Source organism: Lepidochelys olivacea (assembly GCF_965140295.1).
Source record: "Lepidochelys olivacea isolate rLepOli2 genome assembly, chromosome: 9".
Taxonomy (NCBI): domain Eukaryota; kingdom Metazoa; phylum Chordata; order Testudines; family Cheloniidae; genus Lepidochelys; species Lepidochelys olivacea.
Window position 1 is genome coordinate 50,544,462 of NC_140419.1, and position 11,032 is coordinate 50,555,493.

An 11,032-nucleotide genomic window follows, 5' to 3' on the forward strand; every position below is an offset into this window, starting at 1 on the left:
ATACAGCCCAACTCAGCAGGGATTAGAAGCTGTTCTTATCCAATGGCTGGGCAGCGGCATCTCAGATGAGTTTGTCCTAGTCCCAGCTCCCATGTCTGCATGACTTGGCAGACTCAGCAGAGAAGGGACTGTGGTACTACGCTCCTCCAGGGAATGCGTTCCCTAGATGCAGGCTAACAGGGCAGTGGGGGCGGTGAGGACTTGCCGTGCTAGTAAACAGGACTCGATTAATCTGTATGCAGTTCAGATTCCCCAGCCTAGCTGCATCTGGGGCTGGCAGGTCAATTCTTCCTCCTCCAAAATCTGAACAGTCACCCCATCTGAAACCTGGGTAGGTCCAGAGGCTTCCTAAATGTCATTATGGCAAAAGCAAAGTTGGCAGTTCCTCAATCCAGGAGGAAGAAGACTACTCCTGGGGAGGCGCTCTGACTCTTATGCCATCTTCCTTGACCTTGTAAGTTTATGTATCTAGGCAGATTTCTGCTGGGGGGCATCCACCTACTGGCTTCACAGAACATCATCTCTAGGGCACCACTCTGTTCCCATCCAGCCTTGTATTGACCGCGTGCCTATCCACGTGCTCTTCGATTTGACCTAGTCCTTCTTGCCCCCTCCTCCCTTTTTCAGAGGATAAGCCGTGTGTCTGGGGGGGAACGACCATCTTGTGGCTACTTTCTACTTGCTAGAGGTCAAATAGGCCAATGCCTTTCACCTGCCCTAAATCCAACTCCCTTGTAAAGGGTGAAGCTTAGTTACATGCAAACTAGCTTACTTGATCTGCATGGAGTGGCCCAAAACTTGGTAGCTATGGCTACATGCATCTGCGATCTGTTCAGTCTTCCTGGTTTGCTGCACAGAGGCCCATTGCTCTCAATTCTAGAAGTATCAGTACCTTAAGATAGTCCCGAGAGGGGAAAGAGTCTGTTACAAGGTAGGGTGTGAATCAGAAGTCACAATCTAGTACCCACCTGACCAAAAGCATCATGCCAGCACTGCAGCCTCTTAGAACACTGCCGCTTGTCCTTTTATCATTGTCATTGCCCCCCCCCCGCCAAATTCACTCATACTCAGTTGAATTGTAACTTCCGCTCCACTGTCTTTTCACTCTCCTCCATTCCTCTCTCATCTCCTTCCTGTTTAACTTCCATCTCCATAGTACTAGACTCCTTTGGTCTCCTTGATCAGCACTCTGCCTAACCCCCTCCCTCCCCAAGCACCATTCTTCTCTGTTCCCTGTCCATGAGTTTGTATTTACTTCCAGATCACTAACAAAAGCTACTGAATAGCATCTGACCTAGCCCTGATCCCTACAGCAACCTCATTAGAAACACCCATTCAATGACAAATCCCTACTGACAACTACTTTGAGATCTGGCAGCCAGTCCTCAAGCCAGTTAGTGTGTGTATTATTGATAGTATATAGTGCTCACTGTTTAATCAGAGTGCAGTGTTGTTTTTTTAAAGTTGATTTTGTTGTATCATGCACCACCAAATACTTGGCAGTATATTTTATATGTGAGCAGGAAGAACAGACACACCAGGATATAAGCAGGAAGGGTAAAAGAAATGTAATAGTGATTAAGACAAGAACTGGAATAAAGATGCTGTATGTAAAAAAAAAAAAAAAAAGATGTATATTAAAAGAATAGAAAAGCTGCAAGAAGAGATTATGCAAAATGTTAGCGGTTAAGATGCACACAGCCAGGAAATTAAGACAATCCCTCTCCACAACCTGCTGTTTGTTAATAATTTTGGCAAATGAGAGTTTAAAGCCAACTCATTTTAAGCATCACCTGAAATCAACATGCACTGGATTTAAAGATAAACCATTGAAATTTTTTTCAAGAACAAATTAATTGAATTACCCACCGAAAAGAAAACGATAAAATCTGATTATTAGTAGCAGTGATCCCTCAAAAGTATGTATCAAGCTAGTTTGTGCATTGCAAAAGCAGGAAAGCTAAACACTGTCAAACTGATTTTACTAGTTGCGAGAGATGTGGTGTTAGTAATGTTGAAAGAGAAAGCAAAACACTTTAGCCCTCCTTTCTCTATCAAGGGCCATGGCTTCACACAGAACCCAAGTCATGTTAGAAAATGTCAAAGAACAACGTGTGCCTATAATAAGATGTAACCACTTCTCTGTTCTGCACTTAGATGAGTGGACAGTCATGGGAAACACTAACTTTTTGACATGTGTGTAAAGCTACCAAGGCAATAGACCCGTCAAAGAAGTTTTCCTGTTTGGGGAACCTTTCCCCACTCATAGCGCTGCAGACGGTGTTCTCAAAGCTTTGAATGAGGTTGCTGCCTAGTGGGCGTCTGTGCCTGCTCTGTTGAAGAATGTACAGGTGGTACCCAGGCCTTGACTAGCTGCCACAGCGCATGGATTGCTTGTGTTGGGGCTATCGCTCCATGGGCTGAGTGGATTTAGCATTCTTCATATGGGTCCTGCGATTTGCTGGGGAGTAGCAGTAGCACAAGCACACAGATCCCAGGCTGCTATATTTTCTCACTGGCCTGGGTCTGCTGGTGTCATAGGAGGTTCTCCCTGGCAAGTCGCCCCACAAGACCCAGACATTCCCACATCTGCTGGATGTACTGTGGTATGCTTTGGGAGTGTTCTTCTCAGCCTCCTTACGGAGATCTAGGCTTACTTGGGCGCAGTTGGCCATACAGTAACTCCAGCGTGAAAAGCCCACAGAAAGGGTACAGCAGAAGCCTGGCTCAGTGTTTGGGGTCTGTTTTCATGATTTTTTTCACCCTTTGTTTTAGGGTCTGATTAAACTTCTCTACCAGTTCATACATATGGAAGGGACTGGACTGAACTGAGGTTTGGCAGGGTCTGACCTAGAGAGCTGCCACACTTCCTGTAGTAAGCGGATCATGAAGTTTAATCCCTTGTTGGGTGAAGACCGGGGACAAACCTACCCATCAACAGACCTACGCCAGTTCCTTTGCTATTGGCTGGACTGTCATGGCTGAGAGGATCACACTGAGTCACCACTCAGGCAGCTGGCAACAATTCAGCTAAACTGACTTACCCTGCAGTGACTCAGTTCTCAGCAATGCAGTGGCAGCCCATCCCTAAGCAGAACCCAGGTCAGATGATGCCCCAGCTCAGGTATTTTCCCCAACCCCACCAGAGCTGCAGCCAATCTGTCTAACAGTCCTACCTTGACAGGGACCTTCCTGCTGCCTCGTACAGTAACAGACTCACTAGACTCCCTGCCTGATCCAGTTTCTGCTCTAGTCCTGTCCTTGCTCTACTCTAACCTTGCTCCAGCCTTCTTACTGACCCCTTCCAGCCCTACCTCTGCCTCCTGGCCTTCCCCGCCCAATCCTCGCTACCCAGATTCAACCTTTGGCCTGCACCTTGACTCCACCTATAGTACTGATTGAGCTTGCATATGGGCTCTGATCTTAGTTCTGACCCCAGCCTGTCCCAATTCCAGTACTGCCCTTGGCCCCATCCTAAGTCTGGCACTGACCTCTACTCAAACCACTAGGCCTTACTACCATGAGCTAGTGCCCAACACCCTGCCTCAGTTTCCCTTTGAGTCTCCAGAAGTATCTTACAGCAAAAAGGTCTTTAAAGTAATATTCCTCCTCCGTGAAGGTCTAGTTTGAGCCTTTCCAGAAGCCCCTTTTGGCCCCTCTCCTTAAGTCCAGGATTTGACAGCAACTGGGTGCTGGTTGATTTCTTTCCCTCCAGCAGTTCTCTCCGGCTTGGAGCCTCCTTTTGACACCCCTGCCCAGTCATCAAATCATTCTCATAATCCTCCCCAGGTGGGTGTAATAACCCCAAACACCTGTTGGTACTGGCTAGGCGAGAAGGGAGCCTTGCCTCCCCCCATAAAGCTCCTAGTCCTGGGCCCTCACAGAGAAAACCCAGACCAGTGTTTCTACTCCTCCCCTCTCCCAGAGGATGATTGTCCCAGGAGAACCAACTTCCTTCTCTCCCTCCCCCCCCCGATTGCTTCAAGGCCTTCTGTAGAAGAAGGTAATTATCTCCTTCTGCCTTCCAGGGCCAGTACCCCATTACAATCCTGAATCCACTAACCCTGACACTGTTTGCCCCCTACATTGTACTGGGGGCCACATATGCCTGGTAACACCTATCATCTGCTGAGGCAGGCAGAGACCCACAGAGCTCTATGGCCTCATACCCAGTGTAGTTGCACTTCATAAGGAGGAAGGACTGACTAATATGTCCTGGCTTCCTACAACAGAAACAGATCATTGAGTTGCTAGTCTTTGGTTAATCCTCCAGAAGTCCTCCACAGATGCCTGGGTATAGTTCTGATGAAATGTCTCAGGGCACCTTGTGGGATCCAGCAAGTGGCAGTCTCTTGCTCTATGGGTTTTCCTGATTGCCCATGGTGGGTCCTCTGCGCGCTGGGCCTGTGGCCATCTGGCTTGGGCTGATCAACCTTGCTGGGCCAACCTGTGGCCGGACGGTCTTTGGCAGTTTGAACCATGACTGCTAGTGAGCTGGGATTATGCTGCTGTGTCTGAATAGGAGTCAGAAGAACTAAGTATTGCTTTAATGCCATCAAGTCTACAGTGTCCATTGCAGTGTGGCCCGTTAGACAAAGCCTAATCCTGGCATTGGGCAACAGTCCAGGGTGGTGACCTGGAAGGGGAAGACTCTGTCCAGAATTGGTGGTGATGTCCCTTGGGACACTCCTATCCTGTCAAGTATAGCGGCCTTTAGGCTATCCTCAAAGGCTGGTAGGTGGTGTGGATTTCTCTGGATTGGAAAGGTACATGCCATACAGCCCAGGTCTCCTTAGCCCACTAGGCCATTACTGCTGTCCACTTGAACATGATAGGCCTCTGGATCATCACCTGGACCCAGCTTGGAAAGGGCCAGGCCAGTACCTAGTGTTGCTACTCTGATGGGGCTAGGCTGGCCACCTGCTGGAGCGCTGACTCTTGAAACTCTCTCTTGCTGTTGGCTATGTTGCTGCTATTGAATCACGGGGCCTCTTGTTGTCCCTTGAGAAACAGTCACTAGGCCTCAGCCTGGGCCTGTCATCAGGCAGGAGTGGCAGGAGCTCTTCCATCAGCCCCTTCTTCCCAAAGGGGAATTCGGACATCCTACTGTGGTACCAGTTGTCACAGGGTGGAGTGAGCCAGAGGAGCTTTTTGCTAAGTGACCCTGCCTCATCTTACAGCAATCAAATGACTATTGAACCTAGGGTGGCCACTTGGGCCTTACATATCACAGTAAACAGCCTTGTGTTGACTTTGATAAAAAAGGTGCAGTGTGAGTTAGGCTCTGGCCAGGCTTCTTGGGTTACAACACAGAGATCAAAGAATCATAGACGATCAGGAGGTCATCTAGTCCAACCCCCTGCTCAAAGCAGGACCAACCCCAACTAAATCATCCCAGCCAGGGCTCTGTCAAGCCGGGCCTTAAAAGCCTCTAAGGATGGAGATTCCACCACCTCCCGAGGTAACTCATTCCAGTGCTTCACGCCTCTCCTAGTGAAATACTTTTTCCTAATATCTAAACTAGACCTCCCGCACTGCAGCTTGAGACCATTTCTCCTTGTTCTGTAAAGTAAAAGAAGCAGCTGGAGGCAAAAAGGCATTCTTTAAACATTGGAAAGTAAATACTACTGAGGAAAATAGAAAGGAACAAACTCTGGCAAGTCAAGTGTAAAAGTATAATTAGGCAGGCCAAAAAAGAATTGGAAAAGCGACTAGCAAAAGACTCAAATTGTAGTCCTCCCAGGGTTCAGGTCCTTAATTAGTGCAACAGGGGCTTGTCATAGTATTCCTTGGATGGAATATCTCTGTAGCCCTCCACAGGCCCAGTTCTCAATCGAGGGGCCTATCTTAGTACCCTTGCTGGTTTCCTGTAGCTCTCCCTGGGCTCAGTCTTTAATGAGGCCCACAGTCTTTAGATAGTCCTGGCCCTGGTATGGGACCGTCTTTATTCTCTCTAGCCCCAGCTCTTCAGCTGAATCGTTCAGTTCAATCAATCTCCTTCTGAGGGTATCTCAGGTCAATCACTACCAACCCTCTTCAGGGTTTTCAATCCCTTCTCCTGGGCCTCTGTAAATTCCCCTTCTTCAGGACTTATGTCACTTTCCTAATGGCTGGTGGGGGGGACCCCAAGCCCACCCACTATTCCAAGTCCCATCCCAGGGACCCCATCAGTAGCAGCCATCTGCTGTGTCCTTTTTCTGTATGCTACATTTCCCTGGGCCACTTCCCTGCAAACCCTGATACCTTCCTTTAGCCTTAGCTCAGGGCAATATTGTACTCAGTCCCAGCAGCTAGCCAGGAGCTCTTTCTTGCTCTTCCAGTCCCTGCTAGCAACTTCTCTGTTCATGCTTGTACAGGTCCTTCAGCCAGCCAGGAGCATCATCCTCACTCCTCTGGCTCTAGACAGCAACTGACTCTCATTGATACTGCAACTCCTTTTATAGGGGCCTGCAACACTCTGACTGGCTTCTCTGTGTAGCCTCCCTGATTTGCTGCTTCCACCACAGCCTCTCTAAGCTGCTTGGAGGACGCTCCTCCACTGCCCTTTTTCTGGGAAGGGATGTGGTAGGACCCCAAGGACCCCCAGCAGGGCCCCTGGGCCTTGTAAACCCAGTCACAAACTGTTGCCAGGGGATGTTGTAAAGGCAAAAAGTATAACTGGGTTCCAAAAAGAATTAGATAAGTTCATGGAGTTTAGGTCCATCAATTGCTATTAGTCAAGATGGTCAGGGATGCAATCCCCTACTCCGCGTGTCCCTAGCCTCTGTCTGCCAGAAGTTGGGACTGAAGGACAGGGATGCATCATTTGATAATTGTCTTCTTCTGTTCATTCTCTCTGAAGCACCTGCCATTGGCCACTGTGGGAAGACAGTGATAACGAGATGACTGGTTCTGTGGATGAAGGGAAAGCAGTGGTCGCGTTGTTCCTTGACTTTAGCAAAGCTTTTGACACTGTCTCCCACAGTATTCTTGCCAGCAAGTTAAAGAAGTATGGGCTGGATGAATGGACGATAAGGTGGATAGAAAGCTGGCTAGACTGTCGGGCTCAACGGGTAGTGATCAATGGCTCCATGTCTAGTTGGCAGCTGGTATCAAGTGGAGTGCCCCAAGGGTCGGTCCTGGGGCCGGTTTTGTTCAATATCTTCATAAATGATCTGGAGGATGGTGTGGATTGCACCCTCAGCAAGTCTGCACATGACACTAAACTGGAAGGAGAGGTAGATACGCTGGAGGGTAGGGATAGGATACAGAAGGCCCTAGACAAATTGGAGGATTGGGCCAAAAGAAATCTGATGAGGTTCAACAAGGACAAATGCAGAGTCCTGCACTTAGGACGGAAGATTCCCATGCACCGCTACAGACTAGGGACCGAATGACTCGGCAGCAGTTCTGCAGAAAAGGACCTAGGGGTTACAGTGGACAAGAAGCTGGATATGAGTCAACAGTGTGCCCTTGTTGCCAAGGAGGCCAATGGAATTTTGGGATGTATAAATAGGGGCATTGCCAGCAGATTGAGGGACGTGATCGTTCCCCTCTATTCGACATTGGTGAGGCCTCATCTGGAGTACTGTGTCCAGTTTTGGGCCCCACACTACAAGAAGGATGTGGAAAAATTGGAAAGAGTCCAGTGGAGGGCAACAAAAATGATTAGGGGACTGGAACACATGACTTATGAGGAGAGGCTGAGGGAACTGGGGATGTTTAGTCTATGGAAGAGAAGAATGAGGGGGGATTTGATAGCTGCTTTCAAAGACCTGAAAGGGGGTTCCAAAGAGGATGGCTCTAGACTGTTCTGAGCGGTAGCACATGACAGAACAAGGAGTAACGGTCTCAAGTTGCAGTGGGGGAGATTTAGGTTGGATATTAGGAAAAACTTTTTCACTAGGAGGGTGGTGAAACACTGGAACGCGTTACCTGGGGAGGTGGTGGAATCTCCTTCCTTAGAAGTTTTTAAGGTCAGGCTTGACAAAGCCCTGGCTGGGATGATTTAATTGGGGATTGGTCCTGCTTTGAGCAGAGGGTTGGACTATATGACCTCCTGAGGTCCCTTCCAACCCTGATATTCTATGATTCTATGACATGATACTGGGCTACATGGAGCATTGATGTGACCCAGTATGCCTGTTCTTATTTATCTTATTATGCCCCAGCAGATTTATGTACTCTGTTGGAAATAGAGAGCTGATTTAAGGCTCAGAACAGAGAATGGGAAGGAGTCCTTATGTCTGGCTTGGCTGAGTGCCAGGAGCATCCATTCAGTAGCCAGAAATCTTGAAGTGGGGTAGGAGGGCAATTAGTTGAGTTGGGAATAGAGCTGGGTGCTCTATTTTGTCCATCCTGCAATAAAATTCCCATTCTGTAGCAAAATGAATCCAAGACCTTTCCTGAAAAATGAGATTGAGGGTAAGAGAATAGCCAATAGCCTAGTGGTTAGGGCTCTCATCTGGGAGACCCAGCTTCAAGTCCCGACTGCAAATCAGGCAGAGCAAGATCTTGAAACTGGGTCTCCCAGGTGAGTGCTCCTAACCACTGGGCTAGTGTCTATTCTGGGTTCTTGTGTTTTCACTCTGGTTTTGACCAGAGATTCCATCCTGGATCTGAGAAAACTTATGTTTCTGTGAAAAAAAATTAGTTTCAATGAATCAGCATTTTCTGATCGAAAAAACATTTCATCCAAAAATTCCCAACCAGCTCTAGTTGGGATATGGAAAGGATAGGTTCTGTAGGAACAGAAAGACCTGGACAAAAGAGAGAGACTATTGAAAGGGAGTACGGGTTAGGCAACTCCAAGAAAAAGACACTTTCTGTAACTGAAGCAGGGACGTTAAAGCAGTAAATTTAGCATTAGAAAGAAGGCAGAGGTAAGCTAAAGAATAAAGCATTGGGTCAGACATTAGCAGGAAAAGAGGAAGGAAATTGTGGTGGGAGGGTGGGTTTTGATTTAGCAATCACAGTTAAAAAGAGACATTTGCTTGCTGGCAACTACCCATTAGCTAGAAACAATGACCAACATCATCACCTGCACATGTTCCAAATTGGTTTTCTTTCCCTGACCGGCTTTACCCCCCTTGTTCTAAAGGACTGTTTTCTGGGAGAGTGGGAGCTCTTCTGTGTGAAGGGAAAAGCCCCTCCAGCAGTGACATGCTTAGAATCACAAGCTAGACTAAACCTGACTTGGATCTCTCTGTGTTGAGGTGTGGTGGAATCACTGAGTCACAGAGCACCTGCTTCAGAATCCAGGACTCTTAGCAGCAGCACTGAATACATAAACTGAAAATCTATTATGGTCTGTTATCAGGTTACTCTTTTTTGTTGTAATGGACTGGGTGTGGCAGAAGTTCTCAAACTGCACCTCATGATTTGTCCAGGGAGAGATGGTTGTTCCCATCCTTGTTTCCTGCTGCTAAATTATATAAAAAGACCACTAAAAATACATTCCTCCTATTACTTTTTTAGGTAAAAACTGTTGTAGTTGCCCAAGAGATGTTATTAGAGATTTATGAATGAAAAGTGATGCGTAACAGCTAGGTATTATTTATTATTAGTCAATGGAAGGGGTGGTTTGTACAATTATGAATGGGGGGAGGTAGCTCAGGAGAAAAAATTCTTATGAAAATAACCTTGGGACAATGGTTTATGTGTATCACTAGACAGACAAGATGGGTGAGGTAATATCTTTTACCGGACTAACTTCTAATATCCTGGGACCCCCGCAGCTACAACTATGCTGCATACAACATATGTGTGTCACTGTCCTCTACTGGAGAGAATCAGAACTGTTTCACTAAGTTATCATTTACTGCTCAGTTTCTTAATTATCTCAAGAAGTAGGGGCCTGTGCTTTTCGAGCAGCAGCTCTAGTTTGACTCCAGGAAGTTCTGAGAGGCCAGGTTGTGCAACAGAGTGACAACGGCGGAGTACCTGGAAGACCACAGATTTCCTATACCATTGATTACAAATTGTTATACTGCTTAGGGTTCAGTCTTGTCTGGCCCTAATTATCTTCATTGCTAAAATAACTTACCTGTTTGCAGGTGACCTCTGTCATCCCATCACTAGCGGCTGTACCAATTCAAGGAATGCTTTTTAAGAATAACTGCTGCAAATCATATGGTACACATGCAGTAATTCCTAATAGAAAATAGGTAGAAAGACTATTTCTGTTAGGATCCTGGATGGTGGGAAATTACTTTGGCTGCTATACAAAAGTCATGGGACCAGCAGTCAGTCTCTCTTCCTCACCAAAAGAGAGCAATTTATGGTGTAAGCAAGCCTGGGATTGCTAACCCTGTCCCTTATATGTAACTCATATTAATTCTACAAGGGAAGTACATTGCATTGACATGTGTGAACTACTGCTTGGGTGTGCACACATATATATACATACATGTATATGTATGTGTGAGGGGTTGTGAGTATACATATATGCACTCATGCATTCATAAGTATGATACTATGTATGCATTTGTGTGATTTTGTATGAAGTCTTTTCATAGATTCCATGGCTAGAAGGAACCACAGTGATCATCTAGTCTGATCTCATGTCTAACATGTCTTGTATATGCATTAGCATGTTATGCATATCCATTCCTAGGAAAATACGCCCCCAACATATGTATACATACGTGCAGTTTTTTTGTACATGAACATGTGTGCTTTTGTGTATGAGTCTGAATTGTTTCGGGGCATTTATGTGTACACATTTAGTATGCCTGTATATTACTGCTGTATATGCACAAGTATGTGGTTCCTTTGTTTTTGTGAGCATATACAGTTGTGTGTTTTGTGTATCTGCATATGTGCAAAGCTGTGTATGCATACATGTATGCTCATTCACATTTCTATGTTTTTGGGCAATGTAGGAGAAAACAGAACGTATGTATACTTTGTGCAAGTTTTCTTTCATGTTTTGCGCACAGGTTGCGATGTGGATAAGTGTGTATGTGGGTTTTCAAGATGGCTGTTTAGAGCATATATGTTTGTTCATGTTTTTTCATGTACCAGCATATTTGTGCCTGATTTCCTGTGTGCA